Source organism: Oncorhynchus keta, unplaced genomic scaffold, assembly GCF_023373465.1.
Source record: "Oncorhynchus keta strain PuntledgeMale-10-30-2019 unplaced genomic scaffold, Oket_V2 Un_scaffold_14384_pilon_pilon, whole genome shotgun sequence".
Lineage (NCBI taxonomy): Eukaryota > Metazoa > Chordata > Actinopteri > Salmoniformes > Salmonidae > Oncorhynchus > Oncorhynchus keta.
Genome location: NW_026290787.1, coordinates 162,501 through 177,235, shown reverse-complemented (window position 1 = coordinate 177,235; position 14,735 = coordinate 162,501). Strand labels below are relative to the sequence as shown.

General features: G+C 41.0%; 1 protein-coding gene across 5 annotated transcripts in view; it reads left to right on the top strand.

Annotated features, from left to right (window-relative positions):
• LOC118370300 (collagen alpha-1(VIII) chain-like) overlaps nt 1-14,735 on the top strand; it is a 41,300-nt gene that overhangs the window by 13,441 nt on the left and 13,124 nt on the right. For 2 of the 5 annotated variants that reach the window (XM_052513952.1, XM_052513953.1), the window contains exon 2: nt 14,025-14,221. The exons of 1 other annotated variant lie outside the window; for it this stretch is intronic. The gene's annotated coding sequence lies outside the window, so the exon portion shown is untranslated. Of the gene's footprint in view, nt 1-2,442; nt 2,622-14,024; nt 14,222-14,735 lie in introns of those variants that run through there. 2 more of the 5 variants (XM_052513954.1, XM_052513951.1) reach the window with 2 other exon arrangements.

Genomic DNA, 14,735 nt, shown 5'->3' with positions numbered 1-14,735 from the left:
TGACATCGGACCGTGGTCCTCACGTCCTGGGAACAGAAGGTTATATGGTCGTCAAGGCTTTATATAGGAAGGGAGAGGAGGGCGTATTTGAAAAGGTTTATAGCCCATGTCCCTTCACAGGGGAGGGCCACTGATTGGGCAGCCCTAAACTTATGAAAACCCAAATCTCACATTTTAGAAGCTAAATTCACATTTCATCCCATCACGAATAATTTCATATTCAAACATTTAAATTAAACAACAATTCCATGTGAATCCGATAACTCTGATGTGTAGACTTTCCACTGTAGAGTTTATGTCATCTGATCATTGATGAGAATGTCTCAGATGACAACCGAACTGACATCATATTCATTAAGTACCACCGCATATGTTCCATTGGTCGGATTACCAGAATATAGTTAATTTCCCCCCACCTTCTGATGTTCCCAGAATCTCTATGTTAACCAAGGGTTTTGCAAATGTAACATCAGTAGGGTAGAGAGAGGAAAAGGGGGGGAAGAGGTATTTATGACTGTCATAAACCTACCCCCAGGCCAATGTCATGACACATCAAATTCCTTATATTAAGCAAACCTGACTACACAGGTTGTTTTTTATATTTACGGACAGACGGGCACACTCCAACACTCAGACATAGTGAGTCTCCTGATCAGAGGCAGTAGGGATTACATTGCGTTATATTGATAGGTGTGTGAACTGTGAACTGCTGAGGTCATCGTGATCACCATTGGTTTCCCCCCTCTGGAGACTGAGAGCTACGACCAAATAACTCAGGGTGACTCCTATAGCCTTGGTCTGTAAAGAGAGCATCTATGTGTGAAGGAATGCTGGAAAAGGCCAGGCACACACACACATCGATCAGATCATAACATGGGCAGGACAACGGGAATATTGGCAGAGGCGCTGACCTTTGCAGGGCAGGTATTTAGGCTGCTGGGAGTGGAGTAGTGTTTGTGATGGGATAAATCACATCGGACAAGGCCAGATGAACAGCACATACAGGGAGAGGAGAGGGGAGAGGAGGGAGAAGAGAGGAGAGCAGAGTGGAGGGGAGAGGTGAAGGAGAGAGGAATGGAGAGGAGAGCAGAGGGGAGGGGGGATGTAAAGGAGGGAGGAATGGAGAGGAGAGCAGAGGGGAGGGGAGGGGAGAGGTGAAGGAGAGAGGAATGGAGAGGAGAGGAGAGGGGAGGGGAGAGGTGAAGGAGGGAGGGAGGAATGGAGAGGAGAGCAGAGGGGAGGGGAGAGGTGAAGGAGGGAGGAATGGAGAGGAGAGCAGATGGGAGGGCAGAGGTGAAGGAGAGAGGAATGGAGAGAAGAGCGGAGGGGAGGGGAGAGGTGAAGGAGGGAGGAATGGAGAGGAGAACAGAGGGGAGGGGAAAGGTGAAGGAGAGAGGAATGGAGAGGGGAGGGGAGAGGTGAAGGAGGGAGGAATGGAGAGGAGAACAGAGGGGAGGGGAGAGCTTGGGAACAAAGTTAAAGTGAGTGAAAGACAAAGGATCAGGAGTGAGTTGGAGGGAGGTTTGATTCCACTGCTGCTGTCAGAGCGGGACAGGAGACCTCACAGCCATCTCATCCTCATACAGTTGTCTGATGGGGCTAACAGGTCTAGCTCTCTTTCTTTCGCTCCCTCCCTCTTACTCTCTCTCCTCTCTTTCTTGGGCGGTCTCTCTCTTGCTGTCTCCGTGTCTCACTCTCCTTCTCTCTGTCTCTCTTTCTTTCTCTCTCTCTTCGACTTTTCCTCCCTCCCTCCATCCCTCCCTCCCTCCCTCCCTCCCTCCCTCCCTCCCTCCCTCCCTCCCTCCCTCCTGCTCTATCTCTCTGTCTCTGCTGCCCAAGGGTCTTCACCTCTAGACCAGGTCAGCTGAGTGAAGTGTGGAGTGGTGTTCCTGAATACACAGAGAGAGCACCCACAGATGAGATGAAGACGAGAGAGGGAGAGAGAGAGGCTTAGGTCCCGATGGGTTTTACAGTCCCCAGATGTGTGTTTGGCTCCCGCTCGGCTATGTCAGCTGATCGGACATTCCTGTGGAACCAGTGGTGTGTCTTTCCCTTTGAAACTCCAGAATGCTGCTGGGAAGAAGTCTAAGTGGGATACTTTTGGACGTCCCAACTCTGACATCACCCCATTGAACTTGAAATAATCCTGCCGCAACAGGAAATGTGAAATATTATGTGGATTATAATTATTGGACATTTTTTGTATGGGTTGATACATTTTTCGATAGGACAAATCAAGTCTGACATTTTAAAGTGGAAATTACAAACTTTAGAAGCCTTTTTTAAACCCCGAATACACTACAACTTTCAGCAACAAAACTACAAGTTTCATCAAGAAAAGAGTGATCAAATTAAGACCCTACATCTGTAGGGTAAAACTCCTTTTATTCAGGGAAGGAAAGAGAGCACACAGATTGGTCCATGGGAAGGTGTCAGGCATTTCCCTCTGGTATTCTGTGTAGAGTTTCCAAGGGCAGCTCTGTTAGATTTACAATACTTTGTCTCCAGTCACGCGTCCTACCTTTGTGTTCAGAGGACATGATCCGCATTCAACTTAAACTGTTCAGGCTTGATTTCTGGAACCGACGCAAGCAAAACGGCATCAAGTAAAGCCCAACGTGGTAAAAATGAAAATCCTTCCTTTTCTTCCCCCCTTTTCCCTCACTCCATCTCTGTTCCATAGAATATGTTTAACCCACTAACCTTTTGACTGTGAGTCTGTTCCATAGAATATGTTTAACCCACTAACATTTTGACTCTTAGTCTGTTCCATAGAATATGTTTAACCCACTAACCTTTTGACTGTTAGTCTGTTCCATAGAATATGTTTAACCCACTAACCTTTTGACTGTTAGTCTGTTCCATAGAATATGTTTAACCCACTAACCTTTTGACTGTGAGTCTGTTCCATAGAATATGTTTAACCCACTAACCTTTTGACTGTTAGTCTGTTCCATAGAATGTTTAACCCACTAACCTTTTGACTGTGAGTCTGTTCCATAGAATATGTTTAACCCACTAACCTTTTGACTGTTAGTCTGTTCCATAGAATATGTTTAACCCACTAACCTTTTGACTGTGAGTCTGTTCCATAGAATATGTTTAACCCACTAACCTTTTGACTGTGAGTCTGTTCCATAGAATATGTTTAACCCACTAACCTTTTGACTGTGAGTCTGTTCCATAGAATATGTTTAACCCACTAACCTTTTGACTGTGAGTCTGTTCTATAGAATATGTTTAACCCACTAACCTTTTGACTGTGAGTCTGTTCCATAGAATATGTTTAACCCACTAACCTTTTGACTGTTAGTCTGTTCTATAGAATATGTTTAACCCACTAACCTTTTGACTGTGAGTCTGCTCCATAGAATATGTTTAACCCACTAACCTTTTGACTGTGAGTCTGTTCCATAGAATATGTTTAACCCACTAACCTTTTGACTGTTAGTCTGTTCTATAGAATATGTTTAACCCACTAACCTTTTGACTGTGAGTCTGCTCCATAGAATATGTTTAACCCACTAACCTTTTGACTGTGAGTCTGTTCCATAGAATATGTTTAACCCACTAACCTTTTGACTGTGAGTCTGTTCTATAGAATATGTTTAACCCACTAACCTTTTGACTGTGAGTCTGTTCCATAGAATATGTTTAACCCACTAACCTTTTGACTGTTAGTCTGTTCCATAGAATATGTTTAACCCACTAACCTTTTGACTGTGAGTCTGTTCCATAGAATATGTTTAACCCACTAACCTTTTTACTGTGAGTCTGTTCCATAGAATATGTTTAACCCACTAACCTTTTGACTGTGAGTCTGTTCCATAGAATATGTTTAACCCACTAACCTTTTGACTGTGAGTCTGCTCCATAGAATATGTTTAACCCACTAACCTTTTGACTGTGAGTCTGTTCCATAGAATATGTTTAACCCACTAACCTTTTGACTGTGAGTCTGTTCTATAGAATATGTTTAACCCACTAACCTTTTGACTGTGAGTCTGTTCCATAGAATATGTTTAACCCACTAACCTTTTGACTGTGAGTCTGCTCCATAGAATATGTTTAACCCACTAACCTTTTGACTGTGAGTCTGTTCCATAGAATATGTTTAACCCACTAACCTTTTGACTGTGAGTCTATTCCATAGAATATGTTTAACCCACTAACCTTTTGACTGTGAGTCTGTTCCATAGAATATGTTTAACCCACTAACCTTTTGACTGTGAGTCTGTTCTATAGAATATGTTTAACCCACTAACCTTTTGACTGTGAGTCTATTCCATAGAATATGTTTAACCCACTAACCTTTTGACTGTGAGTCTGTTCCATAGAATATGTTTAACCCACTAACCTTTTGACTGTGAGTCTGTTCCATAGAATATGTTTAACCCACTAACCTTTTGACTGTGAGTCTGTTCTATAGAATATGTTTAACCCACTAACCTTTTGACTGTGAGTCTGTTCTATAGAATATGTTTAACCCACTAACCTTTTGACTGTGAGTCTGTTCCATAGAATATGTTTAACCCACTAACCTTTTGACTGTGAGTCTGTTCCATAGAATATGTTTAACCCACTAACCTTTTGACTGTGAGTCTGCTCCAGCTGAGCTTGTCTCCATTGCCAGTCTTCGAGTGATATGCGTCATATACAGCATGTTGAATATGTTTCAAGTTTCAACGTTTATTTCTCCACGTGCACAGGATACAACCGGTGTAAAACAGTACTGTGAAATTCTTCCTTGAGAGCTCTTTCCCAACAATGCAGTGATAATAATAATACTATGGAGAATAATAGAAAATTGGATAAAAAACACACAGAAGTATAATATGGCAGAATAAAGAAAACGGACCCTGTCTTCATCCATTTTCAGTCTCATGTTTTCAGTTTTTGTGAACATTAGAAACATTAGAAATACATCTGATGGTATTCTGGGTAGAGAGAGAACTGGTCCTCTGAGCTGCATATTGTCTTACTGAGCGTCTTAACAGAGAGTCTGATTTTACCACCTCAACAGTCCAGAGTTCAGATCAGTGGAAAATATGATATTATCCCTTATTTATTTGCTTCCTGTGTCCGTGTTTGAAGTGAGGTTGCAGTTTGATCAGAATCAGAAACAAGCCGTGTTTGATTTGGATAGACGATGACAGGGCCAGTAATGTTCACGTATAAGTTCACTTGTCATCTTTTCTTGTTCACTGCATGTTTACATAGTGAAGGGGTATTAGGCCAAGGGGTGCCGTTGAAACAGCGATGCCAGACCTGACTACAGACTACTAAAGAAGCACATATCTCAACAGCATGGTTGGTATTCAACATGCTTTTCCTCATGATCCCCTTTTGATCATTGAGAATTAAAGTTACCATCTGGAAGCAGTCAGGGAAATACAGAGGAGAAATGGAAATGTGATTATTTTCAAACCCCCGAGTTGGGGGCTATAAAAGAGTTGTGGCGCGGGACCAAGCAGACACTTCTGTGGTTGGAAGTGGTGGCAAAGGTGGTAGGAAACAGACATCCTGTGGTAGAGTGGCAATAGCCTTTTTTTATTTATTTTTATTTTTTAAACTTGGCAAGTTAGTTAAGAACAAATTCTTATTTACAGTAACGGCCAAACCCGGACGACGCTGGGCCAATTGTGCGCCACCCTATGGGACTCCCAATCACAGCCGGATTTGAAACAGGAACTGTAGTGACACCTCTGGCACTGAGAACGGTGCCGTAGACCGCTGCACCACTCGGGAGCCACTTTGTTGCATTATCATTGTTGTTTTGCACCACACTAAAAATCCCAGGTTAGTGTCTAGGTCAGGGCTCTCCAACCCCGTTCCTGGAAAGCTACCGTCCTATAGGTAGAAAACCTACAGGGGGGTTGCTCACCAGGAACAGGGTTTGAGAGTCCTGGTCTAAGTATTGACAGAGGGTTCGGAGAAATACATTTTGGCAGCCCGTTGAAGGAAAATTTAGACGTTTGACTGACTTTTGTTGTTCCAACAGCAAGCCCCAACAATGTGAGAATTTTATTGCAGTCATGTGAATCTGATAAGTAAGTAAGGCAGGGAGTGGGGAAGCAGGTTGCTTTTGCAGCTGAGAGCTTGGACCCGGCTCAGTTGTTGGATTCTGAATCTGCTGTGTGCCGGACGTCAACTCCCTAGTGGAGGCCCGTCGTTCTCTCTTCACGGCCAAATTGAGGAGCCAAAGAAGACGGCTCCCACAGGCGTCTCGCAATTGGTCCGTCTAGAATCCCTTGGATTATCCAAGACTGTCACCCGATTGGTTGATGTGTGAGTGGGCTGCGTGGAGACTGGAAAATAGCAGCTGTGAACCCTCGTACCCCGGCTCTCTTTAACTCTGGGTGTCTGGCCCTCACTGTCCACAGGGGGAGTAGTTAACCTTAACCACGGTAGAGTCCCACCTCGTCAACAGCCAGTGAAACTGCAGGGCGCCAAATTCAAAACAACAGAAATCCCATAATTAAAATTCCTCAAACATACATGTATTTTACACCATTTTAAAGATACACTTGTTGTATATCCAGCCACAGTATCCGATTTCAAAAAGGCTTTACGACGAAAACAAACCAAACGATTATGTTAGGTGAGTGCCTATTCACAGAATAACACAGCCATTTTTCAGCCAAAGAGAGGATTCACAAAAAGCAGAAATATAGATAAAATGAATCACTAACCTTTGATGATCTTCATCAGAGGACACTCATAGGACTTCATGTTACACAATACATGTATGTTTTGTTCGGTAAAGTTCATATCCAAAAATCTGAGTTTACATTGGCGCTTTGTGGTCAGAAATGCATTGTCTCAAACAAACATCCGGTGAAAGTGCAGAGAGCCACATAAAATGACAGAAATACTCATCATAAACATTGATAAACTATACAAGTGTTTTCATGGAAAAATAGATAAACTTCTCCTTAATGCTTTACGGCGAAAGCACACTTTGCGATTATGTTAGCTAGCCACAGAAACGCATATAGCCATTTTCCAGCCAAGGAGTGCCACAAAAGTCAGAAATAGCATTAAAATTAATCACATACAGTACCTTTGATGATCTTCATCTGGTGGCACTCCCAGGTCTCTATGTTAGACAATAAATGTTCATTTTGTTCGATAATGTACCTCTTTATGAGCAAAAACCTCCTTTTTGTTTGCGCGTTTTGTCCAGTAATACGAATGCAGAAGGCGCTTGCACTAATTCCAGGACGAAAAGTTTTTAAAAAGTACAATAAAGGTTAGAAGAAACATGCCAAACGATGTTTAAAATCAATCCTCTGGTTGTTTTTGTCATAAATAATCAATAATATTTAAACCGGACAAAATCTTCGTCAATAGGAAAGGAGAAACAAGAAAGGCACGTTCACGATCAGGGCGCATGGCTGATGAATGGAAATTGATTGACTGATTGAAAGTGCTGTATCTCCCTCATTTTTCAGAGTAAACGCCTGAAACAGTGCCTAAAGACTAGTCACATGTAGAGGAAGACACAGAGCTCGTGAACTGGGTCCTAAGTCTTTGTATGGTGGATAGGCTTTCAATGGAAAAACAGCCTTTCAAAATAATAGTACTTCCTGGTGGATTTTCCTCGGGTATTCACCTGCCATATCAGTTCTGTTATACTCACAGACATTAATTTAACAGTTTTGGAAACGTTAGAGTGTTCTCTATACAGATCTACTAATCATATGCATATCCTATATAATGGGACTGAGTAGCAGACCGTTTAATTTGGGCATGCTTTTCATCAAAAATTCAGAATGCTGCCCCCTACCCTAGTGAAGTTAAATTACAGTATTGTTAAATGAACTAGGGGTGTTGGTAGGACAGGTTTTGGTAATTGAATAGGATGTGTTTTGGTCTCGTTGCTCTCAGCAGGGAGGCAGATTGACACGTCCTTGGAGACGTGCCATGATGCATCTGTTTTAAAGAGCCTATTGCTCTTCTCTGTTTTCTCTGCTGTTGTTGTTGTTATTGTTGTTGTCAGTATATTATTATTTCCGGGTCATATACTTTTTATTATTATTATTTACTCATTGCAAAGCGAGTAAATTAAAACATTATATTGCAGTGCCGTCCGGTGTTTATCCATTCGTGTTTGGCAGCACTCAGTCCTCTGTCCATGGTGCTGGATACATACATTGCAAACACAATAGTTATATATTTTTCTCCCTGAAAATCTTATCCGAACAGAAATATACCTCTTGGTTTAAAGTAAATGCTGGTGTCTTGGTATCCCCTCTCAGCTCTTTCATGTTTGTGTATTATTTTAATCAAAGATGTAAATCATTCTTAATCCGAGGTCTCAGAGTCATTTCCGATATGAAGCCTAAGGGATGTCTTCTGAGTCTGGGAATAATTGTCTCGCTGATCACTGTGGATGCCAAGTGTGCAAAGCTGTCATCAAGGCAAAAGGTGGCTTCTTTGAAGAATCTCAAATATAAAATATATTTGGATTTGTTTAACACTTTTTTACTACATGATGATACTACATGATTCCATATGTGTTATTTTATAGTGTTGAAGTCTTCACTATTATTATACAATGTAGAAAATAGTCAAAATAAAGAAAAACCCTGGAATGAGTAGGTGTGTCTAAACTTTGACTATTACTGTATATATATATATATTATATATATATATATATATATAATATGATGATAAAAAAATTAGAATGACAAAAGTGTAAAACATTATTCTAAATATAAACCATCAGCTCAGTGAATACCATTGAGGGTTTCAGCATGAAATATCATTTATCTGTATTTTTTTTACACACTTGTATTTATTTTTCTATGTCAATATGTCTTTGTTGTAAATGTGTTGGTGCCAAACTGGTGACAGTTGTGAAAAAATACAATAGTTGGAAGAGTTGCAGAGTTAAGTGAAAATAATGTAATTGTTGATTAGCTTTTTTCATTATTTTGTTGATTTTCTCTTGAGCCAGAAACTTATAGACAATATGGACACAGATATAAAATAAATGATACTATATATTAGGGCTGAGATGATACCAGTCCTTTAAAAACCTGCTATGTATGAAATATTGGGTTCATCTTTTTATTTGTTTATTTGGTTCCCTCTTAGCTTTTGCAGAAGCATCAGCTACTCTTCCTGGGGTCTACAAAACACACAAAACATGACAAGTAACAGAACACTGATAGACAAGGACAGTCACAAAACTTTTAAACACAACAATTTACAAACACCACAACTAAAAAACAATGTGTGTGTGTGTATGTCCCCTCATAGTCCAGCTTTTTTAAAGGTACAGTCATGTTTCTGTTAGACTGAGTAATGGAAGATCAAATCAAATCAAATCAAATGTATTTATATAGCCCTTCGTACATCAGCTGATATCTCAAAGTGCTGTGCAGAAACCCAGCCTAAAACCCCAAACAGCAAGCAATGCAGGTGTAGAAGCACGGTGGCTAGGAAAAACTCCCTAGAAGATGGAAGGGAGTTCCATGTGACCATGGCTCTGTATAACACCGTGCGTTGCGGTGAATTCCTTTTGGACTTGGGGACTGTGAACAGATGCCTGGTGCCATGTCTTGTGGGGTATGTATGGGTGTCTGAGCTGAATGTTATTTGATTACGCAGACAATCTGGAATTTTCATTGCAGTAATATTTCTCATGGAAAGAAGTCTCGTCAACCCTCAACCAGGAAGGACTGGCATGTTGTTGATGTTAGTTCTGTATGCGTAGTTAAGGGCAAGGTGTGCTGCTCCGTTTTGAGCCAGATGCAGCCTTGCTAGGTCTTTCTTTGCTGCACCTGACCATATAACCGGACAGTAATCAAGACCAGAGCCTTAACGACTAGTACAGTTGATTTCTGTGTCAAAAAACGCAGAACATCTTTATATACCAGAGTAATAGCACCTGTACTACTGTTCATATTGATAACACCCCCACTACTGTTCATATTGATAACACCCCCACTACTGTTCATATTGATAACACCCCCACTACTGTTCATATTGATAACACCCCCACTACTGTTCATATTGATAACACCCCCACTACTGTTCATATTGATAACACCCCCACTACTGTTCATAGTGATAACACCCCCACGACTGTTCATAGTGATAACACCCCCACTACTGTTCATAGTGATAACACCCCCACTACTGTTCATATTGATAAAACCCCACTACTGTTCATATTGATAACACCCCACTACTGTTCATATTGATAACACCCCCACTACTGTTCATATTGATAACACCCCCACTACTGTTAATAGTGATAACACCCCCACTACTGTTCATATTGATAACACCCCCACTACTGTTCATATTGATAACACCCCCACTACTGTTCATATTGATAACACCTCCACTACTGTTCATATTGATAACACCCCCACTACTGTTCATATTGATAACACCCCCACTACTGTTCATAGTGATAACACCCCCACTACTGTTCATATTGATAACACCCCCACTACTGTTCATATTGATAACACCTGTACTACTGTTCATATTGATAACACCTGTACTACTGTTCATAGTGATAACACCCCCACTACTGTTCATAGTGATAACACCCCCACTACTGTTCATATTGATAACACCCCCACTACTGTTCATATTGATAACACCTGTACTACTGTTCATAGTGATAACACCCCACTACTGTTCATAGTGATAACACCCCCACTACTGTTCATATTGATAACACCTCCAGTACTGTTCATATTGATAACACCTCCACTACTGTTCATATTGATAACACCCCACTACTGTTCATATTGATAACACCCCACTACTGTTCATAGTGATAACACCCCACTACTGTTCATATTGATAACACCCCCACTACTGTTCATATTGATAACACCTGTACTACTGTTCATATTGATAACACCTGTACTACTGTTCATAGTGATAACATCCCCACTACTGTTCATATTGATAACACCCCCACTACTGTTCATATTGATAACACCTGTACTACTGTTCATATTGATAACACCTGTACTACTGTTCATAGTGATAACACCCCCACTACTGTTCATAGTGATAACACCCCCACTACTGTTCATATTGATAACACCTCCAGTACTGTTCACTTTGATAACACCCCCACTACTGTTCATATTGATAACACCCCTACTACTGTTCATATTGATAACACCCCCACTACTGTTCATATTGATAACACCTGTACTGTTCATAGTGATAACACCCCCACTACTGTTCATAGTGATAACACCTCCACTACTGTTCATAGTGATAACACCTCCACTACTGTTTATAGTGATAACACCTCCACTACTGTTCATAGTGATAACACCTCCACTACTGTTCATAGTGATAACACATCCACTACTGTTCATAGTGATAACACCTCCACTACTGTTCATAGTGATAACACCTCCACTACTGTTCATAGTGATAACACCTCCACTACTGTTCATAGTGATAACACCTCCACTACTGTTCATAGTGATAACACATCCACTACTGTTCATAGTGATAACACCTCCACTACTGTTCATATTGATAACCCCTCCACTACTGTTCATAATGATAACACCTCCACTACTGTTCATAATGATAACACCTCCACTACTGTTCATGTTGATAACACCTGTACTTGTGTTCATAGTGATAACACCCCCACTACTGTTCATATTGATAACACCTCCACTACTGTTCATATTGATAACACCCCCACTACTGTTCATAGTGATAACACCTTTACTACTGTTCATAGTGATAACACCTCCACTACTGTTCATAGTGATAACACCTCCACTACTGTTCATAGTGATAACACATCCACTACTGTTCATAGTGAAACACCTCTACTACTGTTCATATTGATAACACCTCCACTACTGTTTATAGTGATAACACCTCCACTACTGTTCATAGTGATAACACCTCTACTACTGTTCATAGTGATAACACCTCTACTACTGTTCATAGTGATAACACCTCTACTACTGTTTATAGTGATAACACCTCCACTACTGTTCATAGTGATAACACCTCTACTACTGTTTATAGTGATAACACCTCCACTACTGTTCATAGTGATAACACCTCCACTACTGTTTATAGTGATAACACCTCCACTACTGTTCATAGTGATAACACCTCTACTACTGTTCATAGTGATAACACCTCCACTACTGTTTATAGTGATAACACCTCTACTACTGTTTATAGTGATAACACCTCCACTACTGTTCATAGTGATAACACCTCTACTACTGTTTATAGTGATAACACCTCCACTACTGTTCATAGTGATAACACCTCCACTACTGTTTATAGTGATAACACCTCCACTACTGTTCATAGTGATAACACCTCTACTACTGTTTATAGTGATAACACCTCTACTACTGTTCATAGTGATAACACCTCCACTACTGTTTATAGTGATAACACCTCCACTACTGTTTATAGTGATAACACCTCTACTACTGGTCATAGTGATAACACATCTACTACTGTTCATAGTGATAACACCTCCACTACTGTTTATAGTGATAACACATCTACTACTGTTCATAGTGATAACACATCCACTACTGTTCATAGTGATAACACCTCTACTACTGTTCATAGTGATAACACCTCCACTACTGTTCATAGTGATAACACATCCACTACTGTTCATAGTGATAACACATCTACTACTGTTCATAGTGATAACACCTCCACTACTGTTCATAGTGATAACACCTCTACTACTGTTCATAGTGATAACACCTCCACTACTGTTCATAGTGATAACACATCCACTACTGTTCATAGTGATAACACCTCCACTACTGTTCATATTGATAACCCCTCCACTACTGTTCATAATGATAACACCTCCACTACTGTTCATAATGATAACACCTCCACTACTGTTCATGTTGATAACACCTGTACTTGTGTTCATAGTGATAACACCCCCACTACTGTTCATATTAATAACACCTCCACTACTGTTCATATTGATAACACCCCCACTACTGTTCATAGTGATAACACCTTTACTACTGTTCATAGTGATAACACCTTTACTACTGTTCATAGTGATAACACCTCCACTACTGTTCATAGTGATAACACCTCCACTACTGTTCATAGTGATAACACATCCACTACTGTTCATAGTGAAACACCTCTACTACTGTTCATATTGATAACACCTCCACTACTGTTTATAGTGATAACACCTCCACTACTGTTCATAGTGATAACACCTCTACTACTGTTTATAGTGATAACACCTCCACTACTGTTCATAGTGATAACACCTCTACTACTGTTTATAGTGATAACACCTCCACTACTGTTCATAGTGATAACACCTCTACTACTGTTTATAGTGATAACACCTCTACTACTGTTCATTGTGATAACACCTCCACTACTGTTTATAGTGATAACACCTCCACTACTGTTTATAGTGATAACACCTCTACTACTGGTCATAGTGATAACACATCTACTACTGTTCATAGTGATAACACCTCCACTACTGTTTATAGTGATAACACATCTACTACTGTTCATAGTGATAACACCTCTACTACTGTTCATAGTGATAACACCTCTACTACTGTTCATAGTGATAACACCTCTACTACTGTTCATAGTGATAACACCTCCACTACTGTTTATAGTGATAACACATCTACTACTGTTCATAGTGATAACACCTCTACTACTGTTCATAGTGATAACACCTCTACTACTGTTCATAGTGATAACACCTCTACTACTGTTCATAGTGATAACACCTCTACTACTGTTCATAGTGATAACACCTCTACTACTGTTCATAGTGATAACACCTCTACTACTGTTCATAGTGATAACACCTCCACTACTGTTCATAGTGATAACACCTCTACTACTGTACAGTGCTGTATGATGGCCAAGTTGGGCAGGGCAGTGAGATGGAGATGGCAGCTCAGTGTTAAAACCCCAGCTGTCTGAGAAAAGTCATGGTGCTCCAGGATCTCTCATTCATCATTGTTCTGTTGCAGGGCCCTAGACTGCACTGCACCGCAACGTATCGGACCTGTGGCAGAGTCACAAGCAGTCTCATGCCTTGGGAAGCCCCCAACTCCAACACCACCAAAAACAGAGGGAAAGTACAGAGACCTGCGGTCCAAAGGACAGAGCGAGAGGTTAGGTCGTCGTCGCGACAGGCCCTTGGGTTTGAGGAGAGGAGACACTAAGGGTAAGAGGAGCAGGATTTTTCTGTTTGTCAGGTCACGAGGTTAGCAGGTCATGGAGGAAGGAAATGGACGTGTGTAATTGTTCAATAAAAAAAGAGACAGTCACAGACAGACAGACAGAGACAGACAGACAGAGACAGACAGACAGACAGACAGAGACAGACAGACAGAGACAGACAGAGACAGACAGACAGACAGAGACAGACAGACAGACAGAGACAGACAGACAGAGACAGACAGACAGAGACAGACAGACAGACAGAGACAGACAGACAGAGACAGACAGAGACAGACAGACAGACAGAGACAGACAGACAGACAGAGACAGACAGACAGAGACAGACAGACAGACAGAGACAGACAGACAGAGACAGACAGACAGAGACAGACAGACAGACAGAGACAGACAGACAGACAGAGACAGACAGACAGAGACAGACAGACAGAGACAGACAGACAGACAGAGACAGACAGACAGACAGAGACAGACAGACAGAGACAGACAGACAGAGACAG